General features: G+C 30.7%; 1 long non-coding RNA gene across 1 annotated transcript; it reads right to left on the bottom strand.

Annotated features, from left to right (window-relative positions):
* Positions 1 to 8,523: 8,523 nt before the first annotated feature.
* LOC139905728 (uncharacterized) lies at positions 8,524 to 10,284 on the bottom strand. The gene is made up of 2 exons (XR_011780753.1): positions 9,280 to 10,284; positions 8,524 to 9,220 (listed from the first exon to the last, which is right to left on the bottom strand). It is a non-coding gene; the product is annotated as an uncharacterized lncRNA (long non-coding RNA).
* Positions 10,285 to 10,964: the final 680 nt, after the last annotated feature.

Below are 10,964 nucleotides of genomic sequence, written 5' to 3'. Positions count from 1 at the left end.
CTATTATCTCATGTTTATGTTTATATTTGCTGTTAGTTTAGAAAATACAAAGTTCATAGAAAATCGATATGCAAAAAAATCGACTTACTTTATTTTTTGTTTTGTTTTTTGTTAAAAATTGGTTTATCAATATAGGTAGGAATTAACCGGAGGGGAATTCTCCAGGAATCTTTGAAACGTCAAATAAAGGTAGTATATGAGGGGTAAGGGTGTTTAACGTTTGCAAGACAAAAAAAAAAGTAAAACGCTCCTGTGACTTTATTTCTAAACCAATTTTATTAAAATTTTCAAAAAACTGGACGTTATAACATAAATTTGACATTCAACAAATGAAATTGCCGTTAGTTCAAAAAGTTCCAGGAAACGGATCACTCCCTTCTGAGTATTGAAAAAATGACAAAGTTTATTTTTAACAATGGTTTAATAAATATTCATTGACAATATCAGAGACAAGTACATAGCAATTTATGCACCAACATATATTTTTGCAACATCATCATTTAAATGTCAAAGACATTCACGGGATTATTTTATTTTGAAAGAAGACTATTTGAATTGAAAATTTAGAAATAATTATAAAAGGCTTTGAATAATATATATTATATCAATGTTAGTATGTATCTAACAGGTGTAACGAAATTAATATTCCATTCTGACGACTTAATCTATGTGGAACATCAAGTCGTAGAAAAAAAACATAATTTGAACATTTTTATATAAATATATTTTTATTCGTGCTAAAAGAAAGTTCGCTCAGTATAGCTTCAATTTGATGCATATATCCAATCTCTTCTGTACGATCTTACAGACAGCCTTAATAAAGGCATCATACAGAATGTCCCATGGGATGTGCTCTTTAAGGTTCTGATGAGAATGACTTTCTTCTTAATTTACAGTCAGAAGACATAATTCAGAGGGCTGAGATCTGGGCTGTCGAACGATCACATCAACATTTTTTTATGCTCTAAAAAAGGCTAATTTTTATCCAAAAACTTCCCATTTGATATGTAAGCTGTGGCACCATCCTGCTTCAAGATCTTCCCCCAGCTTTTATGCATTTAAACATTATCATCTTGTAAAAATTGAAGAAATAGCATGGGCTCCCATACTCTTCAGAGGGGCTTGCTTGACAGACTCCTTCACAACATTGGGGTCTAATTTATACTTCATGCCAGAGCTTTCAAAAACTCCAGTTCCCCGTTGACATTCTAAACGGTCACCTTGATTATATATACCTATCTCACAATCACTAAAGAAGTAGGTTCGAATGTTTCAATAGGGATTCTTTTGTTTCGTTTTGTTAAACAAAATATCTGCTCATATCCATCATCTTCAATTGATTTATGTAATTTTAAAGAAAAAAATTACGTAAGCTTTACAAAAATCATATGTACAAACATAGCTGAGAGCTGAGTAGTTTGTAATGAAAAAAGGAGCACAAAGAAAAGGCGAGAGCGAGATATATGCTACACCGGAATGTGAATGTCTGTATGTGCGTAGCTTCCTCCAATCACGGCCAAACCAATGGACGGATTTTGCAGATTTTTATATGGCTTCAGAAACAGTTCTGGTAACAATTTTTTTGGTCTTCAAGGCTATGGCGGCCTTTAAATAGCATTTTATAGCACTTCACCTTGACAACCTGAGGGTCTGGGCGTATTTTGGATATTAAGAGAGTTCCTTGGTGCTCTGAAAAGCTGAAGCGGATAAATTTTACTTGACTCGAGCCCATCAGTTCACCTGTAAAACCCGCAGGATTGGGGGTATTATAGCATGTTAGATGGGTTTCTAAGTGACTAGAAATGCGGTGGCGGTAGAGTTTAAACTGTATTTTGGTACAGTACTTGACCTGTACAATCTGAAGGCTGGAGTGTATTTTGAGATATTAGGAGGGTTCCTTGATACTCAGGGAAGCAGCTGTGAGATTGCAAGTTCGCAGTCTGACCCAAAATGAAGTAGTTACTACCTCATTTATGTAAAAAAAAAAAAGTGCCTATATATTAGCACACACATATTTATACCAAAGATAGGCGATCATGCTTACTTCAGAAGGAGAATTAAAAATACGACGCCCAATTAAATAATTAACACAAAAGAACAACTGTTTTTTGTTTTTTTTCTAATTTTTAAGGTAGTTTATTCAATAGCAAACTACTCTACTCTAATCATCAGAAAGGGAGTCATTGGTTCCTACAGGTTCAAAGAAACCATGACTTGCAACGCAAAAAGGAACTAAAACAAAAATACAACACATAAATAAACAGGATATTCAATTGTATGTATATTGTACATATGTATGCAAGCAACTTATATATAAGTTGTTTTATGCTTTGTCCGTGACAAGGAATTGTTTTATGATGTTAACAGAATTAGTGTTGTTAAATATATACATTGCATATATACATACAATATAGTTTTAGATATAAAAAAATTATATTTTCAGTTCAACTCTGGGATTAAGGAATCCAAGTATTCAAAAGGGGTTTAAAAAGTTATCATTATGCATTTTTGTTATCATGGATTCACTTACAGTTCATTAGATTATTAGTACATAGGTTACTTAACCATGAAAGAAATTATCTTCTATCGATAGTTCATTTATTATTTTATGGAAATACATCTATCAAGCTTCAACTTAATTCCCATTTTCTAAAGAGTTGAAATTTATCATAGTCATATCCTTAAAGCGTTAAGATTTACATATGTCTATTGTTCATATAACTATTTGTAAATGAAAAGTTATACTGAATTGTTTTATTTACTGTGAATTAATCAATTAATGTTGCTCCGTGTTGTCTGTGATCTGACGTTAATAGATTGAACTCGAATCCCCACTAGTAAAGCTATTAATAATTCCCTCCTATTAATTCTTTCAATAATTGAAAAGAATTGGCTAACTACCAGTTGATTGAGAGGCTTTATTTTTGCCTTTTTTGGAAGGGAATGTTGAGAGATGTAACTAAAATGATAAGTTGTGTATCACATGGAGTTCCTAAACTTATGAGAACGAAGATTTAATAATGACTCAATATCTTCCATCACAGTGTCAATAAAAAGACCATTAATAATATATACTTTGACTTAACATATATACTAAAGTATATCCACATTTTAGTTTTTTTCCAGTCTGATTTAACAGCATATTGTACGCAAGTATTAGTCTACATATTATATGATAAATGTTAACAAGTCTTGAATATGTTGCGGTCATAAAGTTTAATTGTTATACTGGTTAGTGCTTAAATGTTATACACTTAATGTCAGCGTATAAATATCATGTCACTCTGTGAATATTCGTACTATAAAATAGAAAATGATATAATTGGTTGACTGCCAATTAATTTGGGTTCTTTTTCTTTTAAGAGAAGGAAAAATTGAGAGGTGCAATGTGAATTACAATAAAAAAGTATATAAATTTTTTTTTTGACTTCAATAAAACTGATTTTTTTACTTATCTTTAATATACTAAAATATTATTTATAATCTACCATTCAATTTTGATATATTCCTTTGTTCAGTAATACAATCTTTCTTATCAAGGTTTTTCAACTTATTAATTTCCCGAATATGATCTTTCTCTTCTTTAACAAAGTTTCTTATGGATACAGAAAACATTTTCCCAATAATGATAGTTGCTTTGTTACGGAAACTATGACCAAATCTGCATTAAACTGTGATATTACATTGATTAAGTCTTATGTTTAGGTAAATGAAAATATTAATACATTAGCATATACGCTTATGAAAATTTCCCACCTTAGAGAATCCTCAATAAAATTTGAAAATTTGTGTTTAGATTTTATACAAATTATACCTTTTATAGCTACGTTGGAAAAAGAAACTGGATGATGGAAGATTTGCGTTATCATCAGTTCATGAAGGCAGCAGCGACCTCTAAAACGACAATCAAGCCACAGTCTCTTACTCCAACCAAAAATGCTGCAATGTATACCTTTTTGCGAATCCATCTGCAGGTCACTGAAAGGAAAACATTAATGGGCGTTGAAATAAGTCCGCTTGATTGGGGCTGGAAACTATCCAATAACAATTACAAGCCTATCATGACGTACTTTAGCGCGGCACCAGATAATATTCTTCGCTTCATACGATACAATTGTAACGTATCCAAGATAAGCCCTTTCAATACCAACGTTTGTGGCTGCAGGTGGCACGGGCATTCATGTGTTTCCGCTTGTAGTAATTGCAATGGAGTTAAGGGCTAGAATTGTGACCATGAGGAAGTTTCATCTGACGAAGACGGTGTTGGAAGTGACGAGGAAACAGATATAAATATATTTGATATCTTTGAGGTTTAAAATCTTTATCGATCGAAAGTTTTCATTTTTTTCGGGTTTTTTTTTAGTAGCAAAATATGTATATATAATACATGGTACTTGTGTGCCAAATTTCATAGCATTTTTGGTACAGTTTTTAACCAGGCTATTGGTGTGTGGATGACAATTGAAAAAGTGAGTTATGATAAAATTTGACAGAAACACTCACTTTTACTCGAACTATAATAATTTTTTTTTTTTTCACCCGAAACCGATCAAAGCGGATTTTGGAGATGTTAATTTACACAGAATTGCGTTTATTTTGGTATCAAATTTGTTAAGTTACGAATTTTTTACGGGTTGAACCCTAATATGACTATACTATGAAAACAATTTCGCATAAAACAGTTTTGTATAAATTTATGAGGAAACGGGGAATAGACTTTATGAATTATCATTTTGTACCCCGAATGTTGAGGGTGTTTTCGGGTCCCCCCCCATACTTAGGTAAATACTAACCCCAAATGTCGAGGGCAAAATCCGACAATAATTAATATTGTCGGAAATAGACTAACTGTAAATTTCAAGTCATTTATATTATTACATTTTTATATACAACAATTCAGGAAGTATCCGAAAAAAACCCCAACATTTGTGGTACAATGAAAAGGGATTGTGAGGAGATCTTAGTTGTTTCTTCAAGTATCAGCAGTGGGTTGCATCCTATTTTAGGACCTGACGGTACCCGAAAACAGCCCCAACATTTGGGGTACAAAATGAAAATTCATAATTTCTATGCCCCGTTTCCTCATAAATTTATACGAAATGTTTTTTATACAAAAATCTTTTATACAAACGTATAGTTCGTATAAAAGATTCGTATAAGGACATTATACGAATATGTTTTATACAAAGTTACCGTACACCGCCAGGAGCAAATAAATATCAATTTTCGAAGAATATGGTTTATCCAAATGTCTTCATATAAATTACTTCAAAATAAAACATTTCTGATGATTCAGAGAGGCTAACAAAAATATTACATATGTTTTGTTTTTTTGAGGAACTTACTTACCATTAGAGGTTTGTTTGTTTTTTTTGTATTAAGTTTAACACACTTTTTTAATACAAATAACTATACACTTATATTAGAACATAAGTAGTACAAAGACAAAACATGAAAATAGAGAAAATGCAAATGGGCCTAAGGCCTAAAGTTACATAAGTAGAACAAATCAATAACAGGGATAATTTAGGTCATTTTACAAGTATTGTAAATGTTATTAGATAGTAGCCATTTATTTGATATACAAGTTCCTTACACCCAAAAATTATTCATCAAATGTTATAAAACCACTTATAAAGCTTCATAATCATCCAAGGTTCGGTTCGTGCCTCTGATATTTGCCAAGAGTAGTAGATTAGAGTTGTTTTCAACGTATTATCTACAATTCAATATTATATTCGTTTCCTATGTGTATAAACAATAAACTTCATCCATAGCAATCTCTCGGTCTTATTCAGATCTTAAAAATCATCTCAATCCTTGGATATCCATAGTCAACTCTTTAAATAAATGATCCAAGGGCAAAGATGCCCTTAGAGAAACAGACTCCGAATGGCTAGTTCGGAAGTTTTGTTAACTTTCTACATTATCTGCAGTCTTTAGATATACTTTAGATGCTAATAGAGGTTTCGTGGTATTTGAAGGATAAGTCTAATCAACTATTTCTCTCTCAGTGAGATTCGGCGGGAACTTATTTGAACATAATATATTATCCGTTCTTGCATAACCCAAATGGCCTGTTTTACAACACGGAGCAATACAACAATTTGGCATCTTTGAAAAATTTAAAATTAAAGTTGACTCAATTTTAAACGTGAAACAGCTCTTAAAACTTGTATACTTTCTATACGCATTAGTTGTGCATTCGTATATTAAGTTGTAGAAAATTCGAAAGGCCTTTTATAATATAACCACAAGTTTAAAGCAAGCAAAAAAAATTAAAAATTCTGGTGTTCCTATTAATTTTTTTATGTAATCCATGCTACGTACATACGATATTTGAAGTAACAACAAAACTCCCGTAATAAAAATGATTCACATGCAACTTGCAATAGATTCTTTGTACATATTGTGTAGCTTGTAAATAGTTCATAATTTTTTACGAGAATTGTTGAAAAATGAGATCATTAAGTAGACTTCAAAAAAAAGCAAATTACTTTTTTGTTTGTGAGGTTATTTGGATGAATTCAAAGGGATGCAACACAAATGAACATTTACGATGATTACAACTCAATTATGCAAGTGTATTTTTGAAAAATGATTACAAGTTTGAGAAATGCCTTTTGTTACCCTTTTTTTTAGAATACAAAAATTGTTTGACTGATCTCTAAAAGTAAGAATTTTATTTAAATATACTTGAAATAAATTTTAGTACATACAATTGTACAATTGATTTAGGAATCCTTCAAGATTCAAACTTCTATCTAATTAATAATAATAATGACTATTTTTACAATCCTTCATTAATTTATTGAAGGAAATACCAGACATAACTAATAATTATATCTTGCAAGAAGGAGGTAAAAATTATTTTATAACATTTTGTACATGAAAAACTACATTTTAAACAGTTTTTTTTTTTTTTTTACTAAAAGGTCATTTCCTTAAATACTATTCATATTTAATTACCATTAGGCTTTGAGTTGAAGTGAATGTTCCACTCTATACTTAGGGATAATATTGCATTGATTTGACTAAATGAGAGTATTGAAGGTTAGTGCACTTACTTGCAGATACATCCATTCTAGTTAATGATAGACCAAAGATTGATCAAGTCATAAAAATATATTTCGGAATACTCAATAATATATATATTTTTTTTTCAAATGTTGAATTTTGATTTGTTCATGCAATAACTTTTCTCCAGTACTTCTCTAGTATTACACTAGATTAAAAATCCCTTTCTATAAAAACATATCCAAAATAATCCAAATATGACTATAAGTATTGGTTGTTAGTCCCGAATTTGATTACATTTTTCAATATATATTAATTTGACAAGAATAAAATTGTGCCTTGTTTCGTATCTATTTACTGCATTCAAAACTTTCTAACTAATTTTACACTTTTTGTGTAGTTTGTGAATACGAATGTGTCTGTACGAATAATCATGGATCATGGATAGATCAAACCTCACCTTTTGATTCCTCTATTCTTTTTCTGATGGATAAAATTATTTTTTTTCCCAAATTAAATAGTCTGTAGGAGTAATTATGGATCCTGGACACTTGAAACCTCAACTTTTGATTCTTTTATACTTTTACTGATTGCTTAAATTATTTTTAGTCCCAAATTGGATAACAAGTTGGATATCAAATTGCATAGCCATCACTTTTTAGTATTACAATAATTAAGTTTTGATATTAACTCATTTTTCGTCAACATTTTCAATCTGATTTGTTAATCATAAAGTAACCTTAGATCATGATTAAGATCCTTTAGTACTTGATGTATGAAATCTACTCTTCTTTTATTTAAATATTATTTTTATCAAACTGTACTTGTGGGTAATCAAAAAATGTTTAATGGAAATCTTTGAGCTTCATTTTATACATTGATATTTGTGTTGTTCTTAATGATAAATAATTTAAATGGAAAAAAACCTGGAAAAATCTTGAGCAAGATTTTGAGCAAAAATATAAATGGAAAGTTTACAAATTTATATTGTATTAACTATTCAGTATTGATGCTTACTAAAGTTCCACAAAATGTATAACTACAGGACAGAATCAAGAATATTTAACCAGGGGAGAGAGTTGACCAAACGATCAACCGAATAGCCTATCTGTCAGGATCAGAAAAATGCCTGCTATAAACAGTGGGACTTCTAGCATCATTTGCCTGATCAACTGGTCAAAAGGATTGGCATAGCCACCTCTTACCTTCTCTTGAGCAACTTTTAAGTTAAAATTATTCATCAAAACACCAACAAAAGTGTGTTGACATGGCCATGTTAAAAAAAAAAAGTTGTTAGATGGTTGTTGAAATCGTCAGAGCAGTTTCTTCAATTTATTTATCATAAAAAATAGAAATGGGACAACTAAGACTCAGAAAGCCAGCAGGAGACAGATGTTAAATGATGACTTCAAGCAAGACATCTATAACCTTCTAAAATTAAATAGATTATAATAATGATATACTGAAACAAAAATTTGAAACTCTTTAATTGATTCAAATGTAGTGTAAATATTTTCATCATTTAATCAAGTAAAACTTTATTTGTTTATAAATTATTTGAATTGTGATATTTATTTTCTCTTATTAGATATTTAGAAACAAAATAAAGGGATTGACAAAATAGAGTATCAACAGATAGGGGCATTATAAGGTTAATAAATAAAAGTATATGTTTCTAAGTATTCTCCAAACGAAACAGTATAATTACAAATAATTAGCTTAGAATAAATTAATGATTAAAATTTCTTTATATATGAATTCTTCACATCAAGGGTAATACATATGCATTACCTTAATATAAATATCTATAAATTACACATAGAAAGTCAGCATTAGAAAAATATAGAAAAACACGCCTTTTCTCTCATTTTCAAAGAGAAATTGATGTAGTTTTGGATTTTCGGAAAAATGAAAAGTACGACCCAGCCTAATAGTTAAGCTTGAAAAGCTGTATAAATTTTCAAATGGAACAGATCCTTTCTTCAACAAATTTCGTAAAGCTAGTCCAAGTAGTTCATTACGGAGATCTCTTTCACAACAATCGTGGCTGAAATGGTTGCTGGAGATACGAGATGTTCTTTGATTGAACTTGTCTTTTCTTTTGCAAGCCTTGACCCACTTTCGGAGCATTGGCGGATCCTTTGGAAGATTGTTATAGAATGTAACGGCTGGAGATGGAAAAGAGGCCACGGCACACAGAGCACTACAGAGTGTGGAAAGGAATATTTCAAGTCTTATGAATTAATTTAAATATCCGTCTACCCATTTTTCCAATCAATAATAATATTTGAAAGACCATTTTTTTCGCATTAATTAATCTACAAAATTAGCATTTTGTTTACTCACCGAAAATGGAGTTTCACACGAGAAGGAACTTGTAGGAGAAGATGGCGGCACGGATGATAACCTTGATCCACATGAGACTGTAGAAGTAGCAGAGAGTAAAGTAGGTCACAGAAGTGGATACAAAAGAAACTGCAGATTTGGGGGCTGATGAATAGACTGATTATTTTTCCTTGTTAGAGGCACAATTTGAGTTTTGATTGTGCTGACTGAAAGAAATCTCTAAATTCTCAACTCACGTTGTTACATTATTGTTTCCATTTCTGAGTGACTTGTATATTTATGACGTCACACAGTTTAGCAAATCAGAATGCAGAATCTAAGCAACACACCTCCCCCTTCCACCATCTTGGTGAAATGTGACTCTTAAAGCCCATTCTATGGATTACATAAGAGAACAATGAAAAAAAGAAAACATATTTTCGGATGTGTTGTCAAACTAAAGTACAGTCTTAGTCAATTTGTTGATCTTTAACAAGAGTCCATTTGAAAAGGGAACCCAGGAATAGAAGCGATAATAATAATAAAACCGCTATTTTGTTCGATTCTAGCGCGGAAAACTAAAAAATCTATGAGGTTCGGTTCTAGCACCGAAATCCATCACTAATACGAAGTGTATCCTTATTTGCACGGTTCTTCAAACAAGGAAATGCCAACATTTGAGGAAAGGGACATTCCTGGGAGGATTAATCAAAATGATACATAACGATACACAAACAAGTGAAGACTGACGACGTTTCTACCTGGTTGTGTGGAAAACCCCATAAATACATGATTGTAGATGTAGGCAGTAGTTTAGTTTTTCTTAGGATTAATTTTTCAAACATGTTCATGTTCAATCCGAACCATTTCCTGAATTTTTCAAAAAAAATAAATTTGATTTCAAGTTTTAACTTTGCTGAAGGCAATATTGTTGTTGTTTATTCATATACGAGCGATTGATAATGACGAAAATGTTATTTCCTTCTAGTTGGACTACCTTCTACCTACTACATATTTTTTCACTCGCAACGTCCAAAAATAATAATGAAAAAAAAAAAAAAAAAAAGTAACAGAAATCAAGCTGGAAAAAGAATGCGGAAACATATTGAAACTTAAGTCAAAAAAATATACTTATCTTTTTATATAACAATTACATTATACATATATCAACATACACCTATTATTACTAATAAATGACGATAATAGATATCCAAAGAATTAAGTATTTTGATTTCCTATAAAAACAATTAAAGTATTACAATTTTTTCTCACTTTTCCCCAAAGATATAGTATGTCCTTCAACCTGGATATAATGTAATGAGCTGCCCCCCTCATACATTATGTTATTATTGTAGGTTGATTTTGAAATTTAAAGGAGAAGCTGTGTTTACATTAGAGGAACAAAATGGGCGGATTTATGTGTTTATTTTCAAATAAACACATTAGTTTTGTACAGAAATGAATTTTTGTCTCCATCTTACATTCATGCAATTTATAACAATCAATGAATATTTTTAGAGTTATAAATTGTAAGCATTCTCGGAATATAAAAAATAACACCGAAAATCAAGATGGTAATCTTGAAATTTGGAATGTTTGGGAGGACAGCTGCTTAGCTTTTA

The sequence above is a fragment of the Lepeophtheirus salmonis genome, chromosome 1, assembly GCF_016086655.4.
Source record: "Lepeophtheirus salmonis chromosome 1, UVic_Lsal_1.4, whole genome shotgun sequence".
Classification (NCBI taxonomy): domain Eukaryota; kingdom Metazoa; phylum Arthropoda; class Copepoda; order Siphonostomatoida; family Caligidae; genus Lepeophtheirus; species Lepeophtheirus salmonis.
The sequence above is the reverse complement of the archived record's forward strand: the minus strand, read 5'-3'. Positions and strand labels throughout refer to the sequence as shown.